At 44.4% G+C, this 24,820-nt stretch overlaps 1 pseudogene; it reads left to right on the forward strand.

Annotated features, from left to right (window-relative positions):
- Positions 1 to 24,820, forward strand: part of LOC128941399 (sorting nexin-2-like) — a 99,311-nt pseudogene that overhangs the window by 11,302 nt on the left and 63,189 nt on the right.

The following is a 24,820-nucleotide window of genomic DNA, read 5'->3' on the forward strand; positions in this document are numbered from 1 at the left end:
CCATGTGCTCATCCACAAAATGGATGTTCCACCCTTTATATCTCTAGCCCCTCTCAAAGTCTTGTCAATTGACTCCTTCTTCGCTATCCAGTGGTGGAAGTCACTTTCTTACATCTTGATTGCAGGTCAGGTGCAACCATAGCAACAAGCTGACCCTCCCAAATGCCCCTACTACTAAGGCCATCCTGTGATAACAATGCAAAGGGGAGGGGAAACATAACTATACATCTACAAAACTTCTCTTAACATATACTTAATATTCTCTCTTTAACTGTGAGTCAACCATCGCATTACTAATCTATAGCATTATTAATACCCTACTGTGACAGTGGTCACAAGGGTTCTTGGATGAGGGAAGAGACGAGAATGTTGACTCCATGTTCAGAAGGCTTGATTTATTATTTTATTATATATATATTACATTATAACTAGACTAAAAAGAATAGAAGGAAAAGTTCTCAGAAGTCTAGCTAAGCTAAGAATAGAAAAGAATGATAACAAAGGCAGCTTGATCCGACAGAGAGCGAGAGCCAGTTCTGCCGTGACTGATCACTAAATCAAAACATCCGCAAGAGACCAATCACGGATCCACCTGTTGCATTCCACAGCAGCAGATAATCATTGTTTACATTTTGTTTCTGAGGCGTCAGCTCCTCAGAAGAGAAAAATCCTAAAGAAAAGGATTTTCACAAAAAGATGTCTGTGACACCCTACCTCACTAAAAAATGGATTTTCACCATCTACTCAGGGGCCTCACGGGAAACCCTGGAATCCTGAGCTCTTTCCCCCTCCCAGGGAACCTCTTCCTGCTGTTTTCAGGAGCCGGGCTGTCACTGCTCAGCCCCCCCCCCCCCCCCCCCATTTCTTTGCCACTGCTCCAGGTTTTTGCTACACTTTAGCCCTGCACCCCCTGCCTGCCAGGAGTCCCGCGGTTCCAGCTACAGCTGTGGAGCTTCTGAATACATCTCATCTACCACTCTGTGATTTTGCTCATCCCTGCCATTCCAGCTTGCTGCTTCTGAAGTCCCTGCTACACCTCCTTTTGCTATCCAGAGGGGCACCAGGATCGGCTGCCTTTGAGGGTTTCTAACAGAAGCCCCTTTTCCATCCTTTCTGCCGGCTGCGCCCACCATTACCACGTGCATAGACACCACTGAACGTGCACCACAGCGCCCCCTGCAGCCACGGGAGATTCATCACAACTGCCCTGCCTGGCCGGGGAGCCACCAGCACCCCTGCCAGCTGTGATCGTAGCTACACCAAAGGGGAAAGTGCCTGACAGCTAAGTGAAGGCTGTTACTGGGTTTCTGGTTTTGTTTGTTGCTGCTGCTGCTGTTGATGTTTGTTTGCCTTGTTATCCATATGCATAGTAATAAAGAACTGTTTTTCCTTTTCCTATATCTTTGCCTGAAAGCCCCGTAATTTCAAAAGTATAACAATTTGGGGGGAAGGGGGTCATATTCTCCATTTCAAGGGAGATTCCCACTTCCCTTGGCAGACACCTGTCTTTCAAAGCATGACACATGGTCATTGCCACGGCCTGCAGAGGAATCTAAGCTCCAGTGCCTGGAGCACCTCCTCCCTCTCCTTCTTCACTGACCTTGGTGTCTTCATGTTGTTTCTCTCACATGTTCTCACCTCCTCCTCTTTTCTGCCTAGAAAAAAACACTGTGTCCCCCTTTGTTTTGATTTTCTTCTTAAATATGTTATCACAGGCGTTACCATCATCTCTCATTGGCCCAGGCTTTGCCAGCAGCATTTCCATCTTCAGAGCCATCAGGGATTGGCTCTGCCTTACATGGTGGAAGCTTCTAGCAGCTTCTCAGAGAAGCCATCTCTGTGCCCTCCTGCTACTAAAAACCAGGCTGTGCAAAGCCAACACATCATTATAGGTAACTTCCAACTAAAATATTTGATTTGAAATGTATGGTTTGCTGGTGGTCAAAATCAAGTAGTGGAGGAAAGAAAGCATAAAGGGTTTGCAGAGCAGAGATATACATGCTCTTTAAATATAGATGGACTATCTACAATCTGAAGAAAGTAAAAATAAGTAGTTTGTTTTACTGGTCAGAATTCCTCATCTACTAATATTTGTATTTTACGAGTTGTGGGCTTTTGGTAGGGGGTGTATATGTATAACTTTTATGCTCAATATGCCTATATGACAATCAGCAGTTGTTCAGAGTGCAAAAACTACATTTGACATAGGTGCTAAAAAAAGCAGTCTGTGGTGGAAAAAATGTCATTTATTTTCATCATATATAGAAATGAATGATTTAGCAGTTTGTGACTACTGCAAAAGACTTTATGCAGCAGCAGAGAAAATTGTCTACTTAATTTAACTTAAACCTATTTTTCACTAGAAGCTCGGATGTCACCTCTAGATTTACTGACATATTTAAATTATCTGACCGAGAAATGGATGTTGTTTATAAATTATTTTATTAAACTTATGTATTATCACTTTTTAATGTTCATGCTTGGTATCTTTTGTGGTGTACATATATCTCTATGAAAAAAATCTTTTTTTTGAACTCAAAATCTTTATCTAGAAGCTACAGAAGAAGTTTCATTGGACAGTCCAGTGAGGGATCCAGTACTTTCACCAGAATCTACTCCTGGAATCGCTCCTGTAACACCGACTACATTAGTAGCTGCCAGAATGAATTAGAAAAGTGTAACAGCCCCTGTGATTTTTGATAGGTACAGAGAAGAGGTACTGAGAAAATTTTTAAGTTATATTTTGAGGACTATGGAAATGTCTTTTTGTGTATGTGGCATGTATTTACTATTTGCAGGTTTTGGTTTTTTAATGCAGTTCCTAACTACTGGAACACTCCTTGTTAAAGTGAAGTATGCAAGAGAACAACTATTCTGTTTATTTTGTGTTTAATATGTATTTGACTCATCAAATCATATGTGTTCATTGCTTAGGTGATGAGAGATCTGTAGTATGAGGAGTAACATGCTCCATTTCTACAGGATAGGCATTGCAAAAGTGTGTGAAGGGAACAGGTGTTGAGCTATGTGTTAAAGATGTGTATTAATTCATGCTAGCATGTTACATGTTTTAACTCAGATTTCTGAAGCTGCTGTTAATAAGGAAATTGAGGAAACTGTTGTTAGCATTATTCTGCATACTAACAAACAGATAAGGCTGTTCATAGTTTTACCACTTAATTTGCTATTTACATTTGTCATTCCATTCAAAGTCTGTGCATTGGCAAATACCATTCATTCTACAATATGCTCCTAGAAAATGTCACCGATGAGTGAGGTTTGGCAAATAAGACTGGCTTGGGACTTGATGGCTGCTTTCCCACATTCCCTAAGAAGTTGACATTTCATTCAGAATTTTTTTCCTTCTCAGCCTTGACACATTGTTCTGTCATGGTCTTTCTTTACTTCTGTTCTAATAAACTTATGTATATTGCACAAAAGATTAGGAAATTCTGTTATCACACAGCTCAGGGAAGTATCTGAAAATTCCATAGATGTTCCTTTCCTCATCGCCAACTCTTCAACCTCAGATACCATTAATAATGAGGAATATAGCTGTCTTTTGATTAGAAGCTTATAGAAACATTGCAAGTGAGAGCATTTTAGAACCTCCGTGCCTGCTAGGATTGGAGGAGATAAAATGAGCATTGCCCTGAGATAAATGTTTACTAAAGCTCTGAGGCCAACAAGTCTGAAGAAGTTGCCACACTAAAATATTTTCAGGAAGACTCAAAATGAGAAACCAAGATGTGAAATTATGTTCACTTTAAATTGGATGGTAGATCTAGAAGAGCTTTTTAGTCATTGAGACACACTGACTCTTCCTTCACATATATCCTTATCTTTGTACCAATATGTTGCTTTAATGCACATTAACTTATAAAAAATGACATACATTTTTCTAGATTGAAGAGGAAGCAAATGGAGATTTGTTTGAAATAGAAATCAATGTATAAGTCCCAGAGAAAATTGGTAAGTTACTTGAACCTATTAAATTATGTTAGTCTGTCTTATCTCTTAGAGACTTCTGAAATGTTAGTACAATTCCTTATTTAGTTATCTTTTGATAGTTTTAGCATGTGAATAAAAAGCTATTTAATGTGTATTTTGGAAAAATAAAGTGTGTGGAGGGATTAAAATAACTTACAAGTATTTTAATTTTATTACAGGGGATGGCATGAATGCTTATATGGCTTACAGAGTAACAACAAAGGTAACTAGTGCAACAAATATATTTGCAAATAACTTTATATCACAGCTGAGTAAAAGTATCAGTAAGTCATAACTAAAATGAATCTTTTTTTAGACATCTCTTTCCGTGTTTCACAAAAATGAATTCTCTGTTAAAAGATGATTCAGTGATTTCCTTGGCTTGCACAGCAAATTAGCAATGAAGTACATGCATATTGGTTACATTGTGCCTCCCGCTCCAGAAAAAAGTATTGTAGCTAAGTCTACTTTCTGCAAGGTTGAATGTATGCCTGTAATTTCAGTACTATAATATAAATGAAATATTTTAATACCAATTGTGCTTGTACAATAAATATACATGGAACATGGTAAAATGGCGGGACTTACTGTTATGTAAGCAAGCTCTGGGTGTAACTTAAGGTCCTCATGAAGAGACTTTCTTTGGCTATGGATAAGTTGGGAATACTCACAGACTGTTGGACCTTTCTCTAAAGACCACGAAGCTCCTACTTGAAACTTAAACTGCCAACCTTTCACTTCTTGGGCAGTATTTAGTCCCATCTAAAAGTGTATAGTCCACATGTTTATAATCTTGGAGAGAAGAAGGAAAAATATAGTTGTCTAGGCTGATTTAAAATGAGGCATCTTGAAGCAGAGAGCTGACAAAACAGTTTGAAGTAGATGACATGCATTTACACCACTCACATGTTTATTGTATTTTACTTTTTAGGACTGATGTCTTAATATGAAATGTCCTGCTTTCAGGATTTAACACTGGTAGGCAGATAAGCACCACACAGCTGCCCAATCGCTCCCTCTGACAAGAGAATCAGAAGGGTAAGAGTGAAAAAACTCATGGGTTGAGATGATAAAGACAATACAAAAAGGAAGAGAAAAAAAACCCTAACACATAAATAAAATCAAAACCTAGATAAACAAGTGATGCAAAAAAACCAAATTGCTCTCTACCATCTGACCAACGCACAGCCAGTCCCTGAGTAACAGCAGCACTGGAAACACACACCCCACCCTCTCACCTGTTTTTTTTGCTAAGTGATGTCATATGGTACAGAATATCCCTTTGGTCAGTTGGGGTCAGCTGTCCTAGCTGTGTCCCCTCTCAACTTCTTGTGCACCCCCAGCCTATTCACTGGCAGGGCAGTGTGTAAGAGTAGGCCTTGACACTGTAAATCTGTCTTGGTTTGAAAAGACAGGTGTGTGCTAAGGAAGGCAGGACCCTTCCCTAAATTGGAAAATGTAAACCCCCTCCCTCCAAATTTTTATAAATTTGAAAATAAGGGGGGCTCTCAGGCAAAGATATGGGATCAGGAATAACAGCTCTTTATTAGGGAAGAAAAAATAAATTTAAAAAAATAAACAATGCAGTAAAAGAAAACAACACTGACAGAGTCAGAATAGGACCTGACACCCTGTGGGTCAGGGTGTTGGTAGCAGTCCAATTGAAATGGTGACTGCAGTCCTGGAGTGGCAGATGTGGTTCTGTTGAAGCAGTGATCTTGTAGAAGGGTGTAGTCTTCCTCTGAAGATCCAGTGGAAGAGGCAGCTGCTCCTCTGGGAATCCAGTGGAAAGGCTGTGCTAGTGTCCCAAAAATCTCTGATTATGTCCAGTTAGAAATGCTTGGCTCCTCCCTCTGGGCGGAGCATCTCACAATGGGATGCTGTAATTTTTATTGGTCATGCAGTGACATTTGATGGCCCATTAACAGCAGATGTTTCCCCAGAGGGAGGATTGGTTTGTGGAAGAGATAAAGAAAACTGCCCAATTAACAGAAGACAAATGCCACACCTCTAGCAGATGGCAAATAGAATACACATTGCCTTGCAATCTAGGACAAAGCCTTGCTCCGCAAGAACTAAAACATCCCAGTTTTATCAACACTGTTTTCATCACAAATTCAAAACATAGCACCATATGAACTGCTATGAAGAAAATTGACTCCAACCTAACCAGATCCAGCACCATCTCCACCCCTTATTTCATACTGTTTACATCATGCTCAGGTCCCACATTATCCCATTCATTATTAACTACCACCACTCTTCCCACCCTTTGATATACACACAGACATAATTCCTTTCGTCTTGTGGGCCATCCCTGTAAAATGTCCATAAAATGGCAATAAAAATGTCTGTTGAGTTTATTTACTCTATGACTTTGGGGTCTGGCTGTTATGGTGGTCACTCAAAACAGGCAGAATTGTGCGTTGTGTTGGAATGTTGTGTAACAAAACCAGCTCTGGTTGCATCACTGCTGTACTTGCCTGCTTTCTCATGCGATTCATGCTTCATTGGTTTGTGTGATTCTTGCTGTAATATCTTTGACATATGGTAGCCCCAGAAGTGGTGACATACAGCACCATAAAACACTGGCATCATACAGCAAGTCCACAACAGAAGGCTCTTCCAAGAGGCCAGGCAGGGTAGATAGTTGTTTAATTTTCTCCATACTCAAGGCAGTTATACCAAAAGCCCACCTTGAAGTACCCTCTCCCAAGATAGTCTATGCCAAGGATGCATGTACCTTCCTGGCCAGTCACAATAGGATGCTTTTGCCACTCACTCCCAGTTAGGCTTACCTTAACCTACAACACAGACAGTTGTTCGGATTCCCCTATCACTCCAGAAATACAGATGGGTTGTGCTCCTTTGTAACCTGATGGCATTAGGGTACACTGTACACTGGTGTCAACCACAGCCTTATACTGCTTTGAGTCCAGTGTGCAAGGCCACTGAACCCACACAGTCCAGTAAACCCAGTTGTTGCTTTCCTTCAACTGGCTGGAGGCAGGGCCCATTTATTTCTGGTTGGAGTATTTATTACTTATTTTTTGTAACTGCATACCAGAAGTCCCTTCTTTAGGGTTAGAAGTAGGATCAGCCCTTCTACTCTGCCAAATAGAAACTGAAGCAGTGATTTTCCTCTATGGACATTATTGGAATAATACCAATATAGCCGGATGGGACATGCCTGAGCTTGTCTGGCCCTTGGTGCTGAACTAAATAGCAGCTACTGTGGTGGTTTCACCCCAGAGACACTTTTGGCTAGCTGGATGCTGCAGCTGGGCACTTGGAGGCAAGTCCAGGCATGCAGGATCTCCGGTGGCTGTGGGATGGAGCTTCCCTGTAACAGTGTCTGCTCCTCGGGTTTACCTTTGGCAGAGAAGCTTTAAGGCGATGGTGAAGGAAAGGAGTCGGTTCTGATGGAGGGTTTTGATCCAAAGCTTTATTCTGGCCCACAGGCAACAGCTCCAACAGAACTCTCAAACCGCATGGTTGCTGGCTCTTTTAACCCCAGGGAGAGGGGGAGGGAAGGGGTAGGAATCCCACCAACCAGGTACATAGAAGGAGGTCTTAAGGTACAACGGACACCTGGATGGTCCAATGCCCCTCCAGGGGTAGAGGGCATCCTTTGAATCTGCCAATCACTCAACGCCCTTCTGGAATTCCAGGATTGACAGACAGTACTCGGCAGGGGAAAGGAGAGGTGACACACATCTGGGAGGGAATTATCAGGGGAGGGACCCGAGGTTCTGGGGTAAACCCTGAAATCACAACGCAACAGGGCATCTGTTGGCTGTTGCGAGAAAAACAGACTTGACTTGAAGTATTTGACTCAAATTTTAAGAATTAATTACTAATTTGGGTATTGGGGTGTCATGGTTTAGGAATGGTATTACCCAATTTAGTGCTGCCACCTAAACCACACCAGCACTTGCTTCCCCTCCCCCTCCAGTTAGAAGCAAAAAAGGCAAAGATCATGGGTTGAGATAAGAGCAATCTACTGGAAATAGCAATGAGATAAGAAAATTAAGAGTAACAGCAACAATACTAATAACAAAAGTGTACAAAGAGAGGGTGATTTACATGCAATATACTCACCAAGTCCGGGACAATGAAAAACAATGGCAAACAAACTCTCTGCCCAATGCTTTCCCTTGACTGGAAAGGAACACCCTTTATTCTCAGAGGCAAGAGAGAGTCCCTTTTCCCCACTATACACACACACACACACACACACACACACACACACAAGTATTATTTCCATAGTCAATGGCCATCCTTCCAAGATGTCTGATGAGTTCATTTAGGCCATGACTGTGGCTTCTATATGTCCTTAATGTCTTTCAGGGCAGGAGGGCTGGTGTACTGTCAGCTGGTTGCAAGCTGCATCAGGAGCCCATGATGATGTATCTGGAGCAGTCTATATTCATTGTCCATGGTAGTTATGACAAACAGTGGCAGTGTCATTCAGCAACCAATATTATGCAATTCAACATTACAGACTGTTCTCAATCAAAAATCAAATCCCCTTGTGTTACACATCATGTTTCCCCAACCCACTGCATTACCCACCAAGTGCACCCAGGTCCTTGAGAAAAACAATCCCATGGATGGGTTTGTCTTTGCTTGAGGTGGCACTAATCCAAACTGTCTTCCCTAACTCATTTCTCATATGCACCAAGGGGACTTTATCCCCTCTACCATGCATGGTAGTTTTGATTGGGCAGGGCCAGCTCAATTGGTAGGGCCCCTAATGTTAACTAACCAGGTGGACTTTGCTAAATGAAGATTCTGATGTTTGAAGGTCACACCACTCATTGTTTTCAATGTGGTTTTTAACAGTCCATTGTACCATTAAATTTTCCCCAAGGCTGGTGCATGATAGGGAATATTATATACCCACTCAATATTGTGCTCTCTGGCCCAGGTGTCTATGAGGCTATTTTTCAAATGAGTCCTATTGTCCAAGTTTATTTTTTCTGAGGTTCAATGTCACCATAGGACTTGCTTTTCAAGGCCCAGAATGGTGTTCTGGACAGTGGTGTGAGGCACAAGGTACATGTCCAGCCATCCAGTGGTTGTTTCCACCACTGTAAGCATGTAGCTCTTGTCTTGGTAGGTTTCTGTGAGTGTGATGTAATCAATCTGCCAGGCCTCCCCATATTTATATATAGTTTGATCATTGTCCACCATACCAGAGGGGCTTTACCCGCTTAGGCCTGCTTGATTGCAGCGCGTTTCACAGTTAGGGATAACCTGGGAGGTGGTGTCCATGGTTAAATCTCCCCCTCAATCACAAGCCTATCTGTATGTTGCATCTCTTCCCTGATGACCTGAGGCGTCATGGGCCCAGTGAGCCATAAATCACCCTTATGTTGCCAGTCTAGATCCATCTGAGACACAAATCCTGGCAGTTTGATCCACCTGTCTGTTGTTACAATGTTCTTCAGTAGCCTGACTTTCAGGTCCGTGCGTGTCTACATAACATGCTTTTACAGCCAACTTCTCTATCCAGGCAGCTGTGTCTTGCCACAATTCAGTAGCCCAGATGGGTTTCCCTCTGCGCTGCCAATTGATCTTTTTCCATCAGTTTACCTCCCCCTCCCCAGAGCATTTGTTACCATCCATGAGTCAGTGTAGAGGTAGAGCATGGCCCATTTCTCTCGTTCAGCCATATCTAAAGCCAACTGGATGGCTTTCAGCTCTGCAACCTTACTTGATCCACCTTGTCCTTCAAGCTTCTGCAACTCGCCATGTAGGACTCCATATGGCAGCTTTCCATTTTCGATGTATCCCTACAATATGGCAGGAACCATCAGTGAAGAGGGTATATGGTCTTTCACTCTCCAGTAGCTCATTATATGGTGAGGCTTCCTCAGCACATGTCACATTTTCCTCCTCTAATGATGACGATAGTCTGAAACTGTTAGGAGAGTAACTAAGAATTAGAAAAGTACAATGCCGTGGCTAATTCTAAGTCTTGCACCTGCAAGATAGCATGTCCTTGAGCCTAGCTGTAGTATGATAACAAATAGTGAAAGAGACATGAGAAAAGAGAGATGTAACCCCTAAGGAATGAAGAAGAGCTGATGCTGTAGTGTGGCCAATAGACGGTGTAAATTACAGAATATTCATAAGCTTATTACTTGCTGTATAAGTGTCCGATGCTCTCTTCAATAAACGGAGCTTGCTGAACACTCATATTGAGGGTCTTGAGCCTTCCCTGCACCGAGACAAATGGCCAGCTGCAACATGAAACTTTCACTTTTGGGCCAGTTCATGATGTCTTTCAAGATCCCTGGGCTAGTGGGCTTTCTTATTTGAGCTCACTGTGTGACCAGCAAGACCCACTTACTCTGCGTAGCATCAGTGGCATTTATGTGGAGGGGACTTTCTCTTTGAATATCCAGCTGACAGTCAGGGTGCCAGGAGGTGTTATAGTAGCCTCCTCGAGCCAGGTCTCATAAGCTCTTGGAAGTCTATAACACACCCAAGAGAGGTCAGCTACCCTTGGAGGCATAAAAACCAGCAGGATGGCTTCTATTGCAGTGTTGGAAACAAAAAGGTTTAATAAAAGGCAAAATAACAAACAGAGAAAAACTGAGAACGGTGCAGGAGGTTCTTGCTCCTGGTAAAACACCTCACAAAAGTGATTAGTTTCTTTGTTCACTTCTTTTTCTAGTAAATTGCCCAGGCGGGACTTTTTGGCTTCTGTCCAATTGGCTATCCTTAAGTTTGAGGAGAAGTCCCCTAGGCCTGTGAGGTGGCTTTTTCACCTAATTGAGGAGAGAAACTTCTGGGCTTCTTTCCTTTTTGAGGGGACAAAGGATAGTTTTGTCACTCTGTCAACAGGGGGCACATTCCTACAAGGAGGAGCTGTGCTTTGGTGCCAATTACTTCTGAAGGAGCTCCCACCCCTTTCCTTAGATGCCAATATTTCTTTTTCCACTGAGGTGTGTCATGGTTGGGGGGGGGTGGGAGGGGGGGGAGCTTAGTGTAGTGTGGGTGCATCTAAATTGCTATTCTATACCACTTACATTATCGCTGGGGGGGAATAGTTTTGGGATGAAAATGACCCCCACCTCACGGAAGTGGGTGCCATTTTTGTCTTGCTCTCTCTCTCCAGTGGAGGGACTGTCAGGATCAGCCCCTGTGGACCTGGGTCCTTCTCCTGCCCCACCAGTCCCCTTCCCAGTTTTTTATAGAGCATGGCTACAGGACATGGTGCTGAAGGGAAAACAGCAAAACACAAATTGACGTGTTGAACAGCAGCACAAGTGGGGAGGCTGCCAGCAGGGAGCGGACCAGGGGTGTGGCCCCTAGTCCAACCAAGGGGAGCCCAGATGACAGGAATGGAGTTGAGCCCCATCCAGCTGAGCCGAGCTAAAGGGAGCATGGCAGAGCAATGGGAAAGTGACAGTGACCCACGGGGCTGACATCAAACACAGTGGAGTGGTGGAGGCAGCAGCACAGGCACCAGTGTGGAACTGAGCCCAGCAAAATGGCAGCACAACCTGACTCAGATGACCTACCTCTCCGTTCTCGGCTGTTGTCCTGGCCTGGTTAGGCTCAGGATGGCCTTGAGGCAGCCCGCGCTCCAAAGGACGAAAGGAGTCTTCAGGTTTTTCAGTTCTTCAGTGTTGTTTATTAATTCTTATCTACAATGTTGTCTCCCGGCCCGACAGAGGTCCGCACAGCAAGTCAGCCATGGGCACACTGACCTCCCTCGGGGCGGCGGCTTATTTTTATACCAAAAACTACGTGTAGGATATTTACCTTTTCCTCCCAATACCTTTTACTCTTATTGACAAGTGCAAATTCAGTAAGAACCAATCTCAAAGTGCCACCATCACCATCAAAGATGGATGACAAGAAGAAGAAGAAGAAGGACAGGACACACTCCAATTCCTCCATCTTGTCTCCTAAAAACCCCGTACCGAAATTCTAAAACCTATGTTTTCACCCTATAATTAATCTATCCCTTCACCATTTATCTCCATGTGATCCTCTCGTCCTCACACAGGTGTCGCATCCCGTGCAGGGTCAAAGTCTAGCCACCACGCACTTCTGGCAACATTCCAGGATTTCCAAGCCCCCCAAGGGTTGTCTCGGCAACTCTGGACATCAGGAGTGATGTGCGGAGTTCCCACACCTACCATTGGGGGGGTTTTGTTCATTATTGTTTCTCATTGTTTCGGGCTGGGGGGGCGGAAAATATTAGCCATGGGACTGCCGTCACTATTTTGCCTTTGTTCCCGACAGCCAAGTGGCGTGGCATGTGGGAATAGTCTCCATCTTATCTTTGCCTGGGGAAGCCATGCAGACATGGCCTACAGTAAGCATCCACCAACTTTTTCTGTTCCCAGTGGCGAACACCTTTTTTGTGGGTAAAACATCTTCTCTTTTTGTATACTTTTGGTATTAATATTGCTGGTGTTACCGTGAGTTTCTTATTCCATTGCCTTTTGCTTTCAGTAAATTGTTATTTCAATCCATAATCTCTGCTTTTGTCCCTCCCTTACCAGAAGGGGCAGGGGAAGAGGAGTGGCTTATTTGGAGTTTAATTTCCTGCTGGTGTTAAACCACCACAGGGTGTAACAGGCCTTGAATCCTTTCTATTCCCAACGCTAGAACCCCAGGGGTCATCCTCAAGTCTCCCCAGGTATTTTTAGCCAGACGCTCCAGAAAGGACCATTCTCCCCAGCTTGCAGTGTAGAGAACATTTTCACATCTTGTCCTGTCCTGACTAGCCCAAGGGCTACTGCATGAACAATCTCCTGCTTAATTTGTTCAAAAGCTTGTTGTTCAGGACCCCACTTAAAACCATTCTTCTTCCTGGTCAGATGATAAGGGTGTACAATCTGCTTGTAATCTGGAATTGGTATCCTCCAAAAACCCTCAGTGCTTAGGAAAGCCTGTGTTTCCCTCTTGCTGGTTGGTGGGACATAGCTGCTAATTTGTTGACCATGTCCATTGGAATCTGATGATGTTCATCTTGCCATTTTACTCCTAAAACCTGAATTTCCTGGGCAGGTACCTTGACCTTACTTTGCTTTATTGCAAAATTGGCCTTCAGGAGGATTTGAATTATCTTCTCTCTTTTCTCAAAACTTCCTCTGCTGTGTTGCCCCATGCGATGATGCCATCAATATACTGCAAGGGTTCTGGAGCCTCACCCTTTCTTCCGGTGCAGTCTGGATGAGTCCATAGAAAATAGTGGGGCTGTGTTTTCACCCATGGGGTAGTCAGTTCTAGGTGTACTGGATGCCGCTCCATGTGAAAGCAACCTGTGGCCTGCACTCTGTTGCTAAAGGAGTGGAGAAAAATACATTTAGCAGTATTGATGGTGGCACATTGTGAGGCAGTGTCAACTAAAGCCTTATACTCTTGTGGGTCTCATGTGTCAGGCCATCAGATCCCCACAGTCCAATAGGTCTAATTGTCTCTTTCTTCCATCTGGCTGGAGGCAGAGCCTCTCTAGTCCTGGTCATAGTAGTTATTGCTCACTTCTTGTAAATATGAACTGGAGGTCCCTTCAAAAGAATCGGACATAACATCATCCCTTCTATTCTGCCTGAGGACTTGCCCACGGGAAACTGGAGTGGCATTAATCTGTCAGAATTCAGGACATCCCTCTGGCTGTCCTGGACTGCCAAGACCCCTGCCAGGGGGCTCAGAGAACCTGGCACAGAGCCCAAGATGCTTGTGGTTTTGATTATGACCCATGGAGCAAATTACCAACCTTAGATGAAGATCTGCAAGTCACAACAGTTTAAGTAGAATGATAGTGAATTTATCATGGGGTGGAAAAATATATTTTTAGGGTTTTTAGAATGGGGGTTCAAGGGGCAAGATGGACGGATCTGGGCGTGTCCAGCCTTTCTCCTTCTTCTTGGCCTCCATCTTCTGGTGTGATGTTGGTACTTTTAGATTGGTTTAGAGTAGAAGCTCACTGTCTAACATAGGTGATAGGTATTGGAAAGTAATTGTAAATATTGTTTACATAGTTTTTAGTATAAAAAGATAACACCGCCTCTGAGGCAGGCAGGGTGCCTCTGACTGTCTTGCTGAGAGGACCTCGGCTGGACAGGAGAAAAAATTTTATAGATAAGATACAATAAACAATCTTGAGACCAAGAAATGAAGAGCTCTGACTCCTTCTTCAAGCACCAGACTGCGAAAAGAGACTTTCTAACGTATCTCGGGGTCACTCTGACCAGCTAGAGATCCCGAGATTAATCCTTGAATGTTGCGGTGTGTCTTGAGCTTCCCGGTCCCTTTCCCAGGTGTGCCTATACCTCTCTCCCTTCCCCCTTGCCCCCATGCTGAGTTAGTCCTGTCAATCAGGCTCAACATTCCAGCGAGGTGTCCTGTGGTTGGTCAAGTTCAAAAGATGCCCCTATGCCCAGGGGTCATTGGCCAGTCTGGGTGTCGTCCCCCCCCTGAGACCCAGCCCCCCTCACCTGGTTGGGTGGCTCACCTGTACCTCCCCTCCCCCTGCCCCGGGAGATTAAAAGGTGATCAGGCCATGTGCTCGTGCATTCTGCTGGAGCAGCTGCTGCCGTCCAGACCTCTGTAACCATGGAATAAACTTCTGGACATTAAACCTTCCAGCGGAATCCTCTCCTTTTTCTCTTCACCATCGCCAGAAGCTCTCTCTCCTGAGGTAAACGGAGTTCCTGACAAGCCTGGACTTGCTCAGTGCCCAGCTGCAATCTCCAGCAGCCAAGGTATCTCTGGGGTGATTTACACCACAGTTGCTGCCTTTGGCCCAGCAGCGAGGGTCAGACTGGCCCAGGCACCATCTAACTGATAATATTGGGATTCATATTCCAATATTTTGGCGTCCCTGGGTGGGCAAGCGACTCTGCAGCCCGAGAACGGACTCCCAACACCTCGGAGAAGCTTCGGCAGCCGTGCATCCAGCTGGAAGGGCTTTGGTTGCATAGCCCTCAGCTAGAGACTTTGGGAATATTCCCAGAAGAAGTTTCGTGGACTGTTCGGTGCCTCTGGAAAGCCCAGCTCTTTTGTGGTGAGCAGATTTTCCAGAGGGAGGACAGGGGAGCCTCTCTCGTGCCCAGAGAGAAGTCCTGTCCGGTGAGGAGACCTTCCTGTACCCAGCCAGCTTCAGCTTCCATTTCAGGTGAGTATTTCTGCTTTCAGTAGAGCAGAAGCTCAAAAACAGACTCTGCCGTGAGTTCTGTTCCTTTTTTTTGCCTTTGCATTTTTGGCTGCGCAGCCCCACAGAGGAATTCGTTGCGTTTTAGCTTTGCTTTCTGCCGTGTGTTTCACTGTCTTTTGGAATTCGCGCCGGAGCGGCGGGAGTGCTCTGCCCTTCCCCCCCGCTCGGCAGCACAGCGTGCTCGGCTCTTGCCACGTGGCGTGGGAGAGGCTGCTCTCTCAGCTCCGCGGGGGAGGGGGGGGGCTCTCTTTCCACGTGGCCGGGGGATCCCTTTCTCGGTGCGGGGGAGGGGGGGGGCTCTCTCTCTCTTTCTCTCTCGGTGCGGGGGAGGGGTGTTCTCGGTACACGCGGTGCGGGGGGGGGGGGGCCCGGTTTCGGCTTGCCACGTGGCGTGGCTGCTCTCTCTGCTCCGCGGGGGGGCTGCATTCCACGGCGGGGGAGGCTTTGTTTCCACCTCGGCTCGGCAGGGCGTGCCCTGCTGTTGCTGCCCGGGAATTTTAAAAGCAGTACATACAGCTGCATTGTGAAGCTTTTGTCTGTTCGTTATCGCTTTCTATCTGTGGTTTCTTTTCGAAATCGGTAGCTGATTTTAGGTTCGTTTTTGGTCAGGCAGGATTAAGTACTTTGCTTTTTACATCTAACATGGGCTCCAAACTCAGCATTGTACAAAAAGGAGTGTATTATAATATTGTTAGCATTTTAGACAGTGGTAATGTGAAGTTCTCTAAAGGAAAATTAAAACAGTTTATAAGATGGCTTTTCCTCCACTTCCCAAAAATTTCCCCTGAAGAAATCCACAATATTCAATTCTGGGATAAAGTTGGGAATGCATTGATAACCTTAGGACAATCTGGCAATGTACCCTCAGCTAAATTTGTGTTCTGGAGTTTACAAATTCAAACTGCATTGCTCAAACAAAGGGAAATGGAGAAAAAGCCAAATGCCAAGCCATGTACCTCTGCTCTCCCTGTTTCTCCCTCTCCTAGCTCTAAAACCCCTACACCTCTTACCCCAAAACTTGGTATTTTAAAGAGAGCAAACTCATTGGGAAGTCGTCTCCCAGAGTCTGCTGAATTGCCTGAGTTGCCCTGTCCACAAGGCCCTGGCCAGGCTGCGTGGAACCTTTCCCAATCCCTTGTGTCCCCTCCTCTGAAACCCAAAGTTAGCTTTCCGGAGAGTAGTGATGCCCAAAATGGCCCCCAATCCCTAGGGGGTCCGCAAAATGGTGGATGCCACGTGGCACCTTCCCAAACCTGGTCTTCTTCTTCCCAAAATCCTCTTAAACATCCCAAAATTCCAGCCCCATCCCCCTCTCCTCCTGTTCCTCGTGACCCCTTCCCCCCTCCCCCTCCCTTTCCTGCAGTACCCTCAGCTCCGCCCCTCTACTCCTCCCAGGGGGCGTCTGCTGACGTGATGTCACCAGGTGTCCCCGCCCCCTGCCTGCCCCCTGTCCCCGCCCCCTCCCCGAGTTCCCACAGTGGGGACACACCCACTGCCGGTCCCCAAACCTGTAGCTGTGATCCCAATGCTTCTGTTTCAAGGGATACAGAGCAGGGAACAGCAGATTCAATGCATAGTCCCATGTTGTCACTGGCTCCTGTTACCTTTCAGCCTGCAGCACAAGGGGGGGCAGCCCCGACTGCTATTTGGAATTCTTTTGGACGACAATTGATTAAAGAGATCTGTAAATCTCATAAAGAATATGGTCCACACAGTCCATATTTCCGTGGCCTTTTAAATTCTGAATTGAGTAGGACTGTAGTGATTCCACATGATTTAAAACAGCTTTTTTCTTGTCTCATGACTTCCACGGAATTCAAATTATGGGAAACTGCATGGAAACAGCTGCTAAAAGATGCTCTCCCAGGCTTGCATGCTGATCCAAACACAGCCAAAGACAACAGTGGTAACCCTATCACCATTGAGCACCTCTGTGGTGAGGGCCAATGGTCTTCCCCCTCAATCCAAGCTACTGCAATTCCTGCAGAAACACTCGAGAAAGTAAAAGAAGCAGCTGAAAAAGCATTCTTTTCCCTCCAACTTGAGGGGCCTTTTGAGCCTTATAGTAAAATTAAACAGCTACCATCAGAGCCTTTTGTGAAATTTGTAGAAAGGTTAACTAGAGCCATTGAAATACAAGTTAAAAAAGAAAATGCTAGAGAAGCAATTTTAGAGGAAATGGTATTTACAAATGCAAATGCACAGTGTCAAGCGGCAATCCTGAGCCTTCCTATCGAACCTTCTCCCACCCTAAAAGATATGCTTCTAGTCTGTAACAGGAAAGTGCCTCTGATGAGTGTGGCTGAAGACTCCAGACCAAGGCTGCTACCAGATGTTGCGGTGTGTCTTGAGCTTCCCGGTCCCTTTCCCAGGTGTGCCTATACCTCTCTCCCTTCCCCCTTGCCCCCATGCTGAGTTAGTCCTGTCAATCAGGCTCAACATTCCAGCGAGGTGTCCTGTGGTTGGTCAAGTTCAAAAGATGCCCCTATGCCCAGGGGTCATTGGCCAGTCTGGGTGTCGTCCCCCCCCTGAGACCCAGCCCCCCTCACCTGGTTGGGTGGCTCACCTGTACCTCCCCTCCCCCTGCCCCGGGAGATTAAAAGGTGATCAGGCCATGTGCTCGTGGATTCTGCTGGAGCAGCTGCTGCCGTCCAGACCTCTGTAACCATGGAATAAACTTCTGGACATTAAACCTTCCAGCGGAATCCTCTCCTTTTTCTCTTCACCATCGCCAGAAGCTCTCTCTCCTGAGGTAAACGGAGTTCCTGACAAGCCTGGACTTGCTCAGTGCCCAGCTGCAATCTCCAGCAGCCAAGGTATCTCTGGGGTGATTTACACCACAGTTGCTGCCTTTGGCCCAGCAGCGAGGGTCAGACTGGCCCAGGCACCATCTAACTGATAATATTGGGATTCATATTCCAATACTTGAAGAGTTTCCTGAGTTTCCTACCGTGGCTATTCTTCCTCTCAACTCATGGACCCATGCTGCTAGGGCAGAGGTGGGTTTTCCATCACATTTCCTTATGTCCTCTCCATGGTCATGCAGGTAAAACCACAGGTTACTTCATGGTGTGTACCCTCTCTCTTGATCAGGAGGTCACTTGCTCCCAATAGCAGAGGCTGGTATATACTGGAGGGGTATGGGACATTTCCTCTCTAGTTTGCTCCAGTCTTTCAAGTCTGTCTGCCGGCTTTGATACTCTTTCCACAGTGAAGGGGCAGCTTGGTAGGGAGGAAAAAGATGATCTTCATATTGACAGAGTTGGGTAGTCACCTGATGCACTCTTTGTTTTCTTTCTTTCATTGACATCAATGCCAGTGAGTTGACATACAATGATGGTGTGCTCCACGCAAACTTCTGCCACATGGATTGTGTATACTGGATCTCATCTGGATTGACAGAGGACTGCTCATTATTTGTTTCCCTATAGATTACCTCCAACAAGAACACACTTTCCTTAACATCCAAAGGGATTTCAAAATTCTCAAAAGCTGTTGTAACATGCCTCAAGGAAGAAAAGGGAGTGAAAGACTGGAGAAAATCATCCTTCCCTGTTCCCCACACAGGCTGGGTATGATTATTAATAGATTCCCAGATAGAACTCCAGGCCAGAGCAGGAGAGCAACACTGAATACATATCCCAAAATATCCTCATTTCTCTTGAAGTTATCAAGTGATAAACTGATATCCCACAGTACAGCAACAAAGTAATGCTGATTCTTTTCCCGCTCTGGAACAGCTCCCTGTGAGGAGCACATATGGGAATATATACAGGATTAGGTACCATACCCACACGAACAGACCAAACAACATTGCGACCAATGACTCCATATTTAATTACGGCAAATGCTTAGACCAAATTTGTTTCCAACCCACTCTGGGCAGATCTGTTGTTATCTCAACCCTTTATGCACCATGTTAGGCACCAATTAAGGCTGTCAGTGGTTTAGGAATGGAATTCACCAATTTAGTGCTCCCACTGAAACTGCACCAACACTTGCTTCCCCTCCCCCTCACATTTGAAGCACAAAAGGCAAAGATCACAGGTTGAGATAAGAACAATTTACTGGAAATGGCAATGAGATAAGAAAATTAGCAGTAACAGAAACAATACTAATAACAAAAGTATACAAAGAGAGGTTGATTGTCCTGATTTCAGCTTCAGTAGCTGGTACAGTGCTCTTTTGGATTCAGAATGAGAATAGTGTTGATAACCCACTGATGTTTTGGCTTTTGCTTAGCCATGTTTATCCTGAGTCAAGGACTTTTTTTTTTCTTGTCTCATGCTCTGCCAGTGAGGAGGTACACAAAAAGCACAAACTGAGACGAAGCATTGCCAGGACAGGTGACCCAAACTCACCAAAGGGATATTCCACACCATAGAACGTCATGCCCAGTATATGAACTGGGGGAAGTTACCCGGAAGGGTGGCCAATCTGGGTGGCAATCAGTCAGTGGGTAGTGAGCAATTGCATTGTGCATCACTTGTTTTTCCCTTATTGTTATAATTTTTAATTATTAGTGTATTTGATTTTTTTTTCAATCATTAAACTGTTCTTAACATACAAGTTTTACTTTGATTCTCCTCCCCATTCCACCAGGGTTGGGGGAGAGAGAGGGGTGGTTGAGTGAGTGGCTGTGTGGTGCTTAATCTCCATCTGGGCTTAAACCATGCCAATGATTCACCAAGCCCAAGATAAGGGGAAAAAATGGTGGACAGAACCTCTGCCCACGATGCTTTCCTCCAACCAGAAAGGAATGTCCTTTCTTCTTGGAAGTGAGAGGGAGTACCTTTCCCCCACACCTGGCAATAACATAAGATGGTATTGAATAACACAGTTTCTTGGCCATGCCCCCTCCCACTGATGTGGGCTGGAACCAGGAAATGGGGGGGGGGGGTAAAAAAAAGAAGACAAACACTTAAAGAAAACACTTTCCCTCTGTCTTTCTCCAGCTTAACTTCAGGCCAGACACTTACTGTCCCCCCTTCATAGTCTTTACTCCTCCTATTATTGGTGCATCTTACACTCAGTCCCTTTTCAGTGAGGCCACAAATCCACAAATGGTGCAGGAGGTTGGGATTGAGACACAGGGGCTTTGTTCTGCCACTCCTTGTTCCTTAACCTTATCTTCCACTTCTCTTCCCTTCTACTTGTTTCCTGTGCTGTGGCATGGGTTCCTCCACAGGCTGCAGTCCCTTCAGGGATGTACCTGCTCCAGCATGGACTTGCCCCTACTGCTCTGTCCTTGTTTCTGTGTTTTTATAGAGGCACCACAAACTTCTCTGAGTCAGCTTTGGCATGTGGTGGGTCCATTGTTAAGCTGAATGGAACCAGCTGTGACCAACATTGGATAGAACTTGACCATCTTCCATAAATATCACCCCTGCAAGACCTGACCCTCTCCCCCCCTCCCATCCCCATAGCTTTGCCATGTATACCCAATGCATTAATTTAAAAGGAATCCTAAAAAACAACCCAAACCAAAAAATCCTCCACATTTCTTTTTAGAAATAGAAACAATATAATCAAAATATTAATTATGAGCATACCAAGCAATATACTTATAAACTAAGATTTAATTTCTTGTTCTGCTTTATTGTAGTAACTGTTTTCTTCAGAGCACAAGTGGCCAGTGAAACTGTCGCATTTATTTAGATTGTCTTCATAAATGCAAATTCAACTAGTTACTAAAAACTTTGATCACAATAGATGTATTACAGGAAATTGCATATTTCATAGTTCTGTTTCCCACAAAAGTGTGCAGCATACAGTGTTTGTGTTCTTTGCATTCCTATGTGGTGTTTTCATTGTAATTTGGCTTAAGATTATCTGAGCTTAATCTTTCAGTCATATCAGTTGGATTAATGATTTCTTTATGATAACATAACATTAACATGATGCACTCTTCTTCAAAGGCATGACCAAGGTCAAAATAGGCAAGGAAGATTCTTCATCTGCCTAATTTGTAGAAAAAAGAAGAGCAGCATTAGAAAGGTAATGTATGTATCTAACTAAAACTTGTTTAGCGTCAAAAGGAATTTTAATATATTACATGGAGTCTGTAACTGGGATCTGAACCACTTGTACTTAGGTGGATTCTGGAGTCTGTACACAGTTTCACAACTTTTGTGTAGAAATGGAATACTTTACATTAATAGGAAATAGATAGGGAAAATTATAGTTACCTTTTTTCAAACAGGTAACTTGTTAAAACTGAGGTTGCAGAGTTCCAGTCAGAAAAACTTTTTTCAACTTACTTAAACACTGTAATTTTGAGGCATTAAATCACTTCAGTGAAACCATTTTATATAAAATTGACTGTTGGGCAGGGGGAAGGATGAAAGAAACCTTTAGTCAGTTGAAACTATAGAATAGTGGAATCATAGAATGGTTGGAAGGGACCTTAAAGATCATCAAGTTCCACCCTCCCAGCCATGGGCAGGGACACCTTCCACTAGACCAGGTTGCTCAAAGCCCCATCCAGCCTGGCCTTGAACACCTCCAGGGATGGGGCATTTCCGTGAGCAGAGTGGGAGCTTCAGACAAAGTTTATTAGAGAAACCTTTATTAGAGTCACAAGGTGCAGAAAAGATCCCTTTGCTTTCTAAACTCCTTCTCAGAGAGGAGTCTGGGTGTGGCTGGATCTAATCCTAGTCACAGACTTGGTCAATTACACCTATACAATCTTTTAGACATAAACCATTGTTTATGTCTAAAAGATTGTATAAGTGTAATTGAACCTTTATACAACTTTGTCCCACAGGATTGAGGATGCCAACCCAGATATATTTATATAAAAATAATTTGCTGATTATTATAATGTTTAAACAAAATATCTTAATCAGAATTATTTACTACATAGTATAGTAACTATAGCTACTAGTAAAATAGCTATAACTATTAGTACAGTATAGTGCACTATTTTTAAAGCAATATTAAAGCAATTATATTAAAGATAGCAAATTATTATATTAAAGATAGCAAAAAGATTTATTAAATTGAGATTGATGTTGCTCACCCATACCTAGGGAGTGTGGGCAAATCTCTTTCACTCAGCCTCAAGGAGTAAACTTGAGGGATGTCCCCCTCAAGGGAGAAATCTCCACACATAGTCCAAGAAGAGATATGTTAGAAGACCCTGTCAGTTAGAAAGTGGGACTGGGATTTTATAGTATGAAGTACTGGACTGTTAGTCATTAGTCTCCAGGCTATCTGTGTCAGGTTAGCAACTTTAGGTAAGTTTTCAGTAGTATCCCTTGTTTGCTCCTTTATTAGGAACTTTGCCAAGTCTGCCATATCTTCACCTTGCTATCAGGTTATTTAACTTCAGGATTGATGAGTCAGACTAGTTTCAGCATTCTTCAACACCAAAAGCAGCATGACCTCCCTTCTCCATTCACCACTGTAAGCTTTGCAAATAGGGCATTATTTGAATTATTTAACCCTCACTCCAGGCAGAGCATCCTGCTGCAAGGGCTTCCACAGCTTCTCTGGGCAACCTGTTCCAGTGCCTCACCACCCTCACAGTAAAGAATTTCTTCCTAATATCTAATCTAAACCTACCTTCCTTCAGTTTGAAGCCATTCCCCCCTGTCCTGTCACTACATGCCCTTGTAAAAAGTCCTTCTTCAGTTTTTTTGTAGGCTCCATTTGGTACTGGAAGGCTTCTATAGGGTCTTCCCAGTGCATTCCCTTATCCAGGCTGAACAAGCCAAACTCTATCAGCCTGTTTTTACAGAAGAGGTGCTCCAGCCCTCTGATCATCTTTGTGGCCCTCTGGACCTGCTCCAACAGGTCCATGTCATTTTGGTGCTGAAGACTTCAGACCTGGATGCAATACTCCAGGTTGGGTCTCACCAGGGCAGAGTAGAGGGGGAGAATACCCTCCCTCAACCTGCTGGCCATGCTTAAAAAGATATTATTGGTTTGCTGGGCCACAAGCGTGCATTGCCAGATCATGTCAAGCTTTTCATCCGCCAACATTTCCCAGACCTTCTTCTCAGGGCTGCTTTTAATCCATTCTCTGCCCAGTCTGTACTTGTGCTTGGGATTGCCCTGACCCATGTGCAGGAACTTGCACTTCAACTTGTTGAACTTAATGAGGTTTGCACAGGCCCACCCATCAAGCCTATCAAGGTCCCTCTGGATAGCATCCCTTCATTTCAGCATGTTGACTGTACCACTCAGCTTGGTGTTATTGGCAACCTTGCTGAGGGTGCACTCAATTCCATTGTCCATGTTGCTGACAAAGATGTTAAATAATGCCAGTCCCAATATGGACCCCTGAGGAAGACCACTTGGCACTGGTCTCCACATGGACATTGAGCCATTGACCACAGCTGAGTGCAAACATTCAGTTAATTATTATCCACCAAGTGGTCCATCCATCAAATTCATGTATGTCTAGTTTAAAGACAAGGATGTCATGCAGGGCAGTGTCAAATGTTTTGTACAAGTCGAGGTAGATGACAACAGTCACTCATCCACCATCACTGTAATCCTGTTGTAGAAGGCCATCAAATGTTTCAGTCATGATTTTCTCCTAGTGAAGTCATGGTGGCTGTCACCAAGCACTTCCTTCTTTTCCATATGCCTTAGCATAGTTTCCAGAAGGATAGACTCCATGAATTTGCCAGGTACTGAATTGAGACTGACCAGCCTATAGTTCCCTGGGTCTATCATTTTCCCCTTTTTAAAAATGGGGGTTATGCTTCCCCTTTTTCATTCGGTGGGAGCTTCACCAAACTGCCACAACAGATATGATGGATAGTGGTTTAGCCACTTTGCCAGTTCCTTCAAGACCTGCATATGCATCTTATCACGTCCCATTGACTTGTGCACCTTCAGGTTCCTTAGATAGTCTCAAACCAGATCCTCTCCTACAATGGTGTTACAACACATCCCGGGAAATGAGAGTAAGCCAAGTTCTTGTTAATACATCTCTTGGGGTGGATTAGAATTAAACAACATTGGATGATCGATGTTTGTAAATAGATGTATTTAGGGCTTAGTTTAGAACAATTTGATTGCAAAGGAAAGCAAGTATGTAGCCATTTTGATTATTATTATCTATAACATTATCTATAATATTATCTGCCCCATCAGAATCTCCCAGGGGAAGGGAGGAGGAGGAGTTTTACAACCCAGTGGTTTGTGTAAGGGAGGGCAATTTAGCATGACAAGATCTTCCATCTCTTATTTCACTCATAGCCAATGATTCACCCTCTGTCCATTACATACCCAAAAGCCTGCCTCCCCCACCTCCAAACATAGCTCCAGCAAAGCACTCTGAGCCTTCACAACTTAGAAATGCTTTGAGTCATTAACCCATAAAAGTCCAGTCTCTCATGTATGGGCAGTTCTTCATTCTCCCAATCCCTGCCTTTCCCTTCTGTGACTTAGCTGATGTCACTGGGACACTCGCTGGTGAAGACAAGCAAAAAAATTGTTTAGTACCTCACCCTTCTCCATGTTTTCCCTATTCCTTTTATCACCAGTATACCTACAGAAGCTTTTCTTGTTGCCCTTCATGTCCCTGGAGAGATTTCATTCTATCAGGGCTTTAGCTTTCCTAACCTTATCCCTGACTGCTCAGATAATCCCTCTGAATTTCTCCCAGGCTACATGTCTTTGCTTCCACTC

Source organism: Melozone crissalis, unplaced genomic scaffold (genome assembly GCF_028551555.1).
Source record: "Melozone crissalis strain CALT ecotype California unplaced genomic scaffold, PUWL_Pcris_2 ptg000035l_1, whole genome shotgun sequence".
Lineage (NCBI taxonomy): Eukaryota > Metazoa > Chordata > Aves > Passeriformes > Passerellidae > Melozone > Melozone crissalis.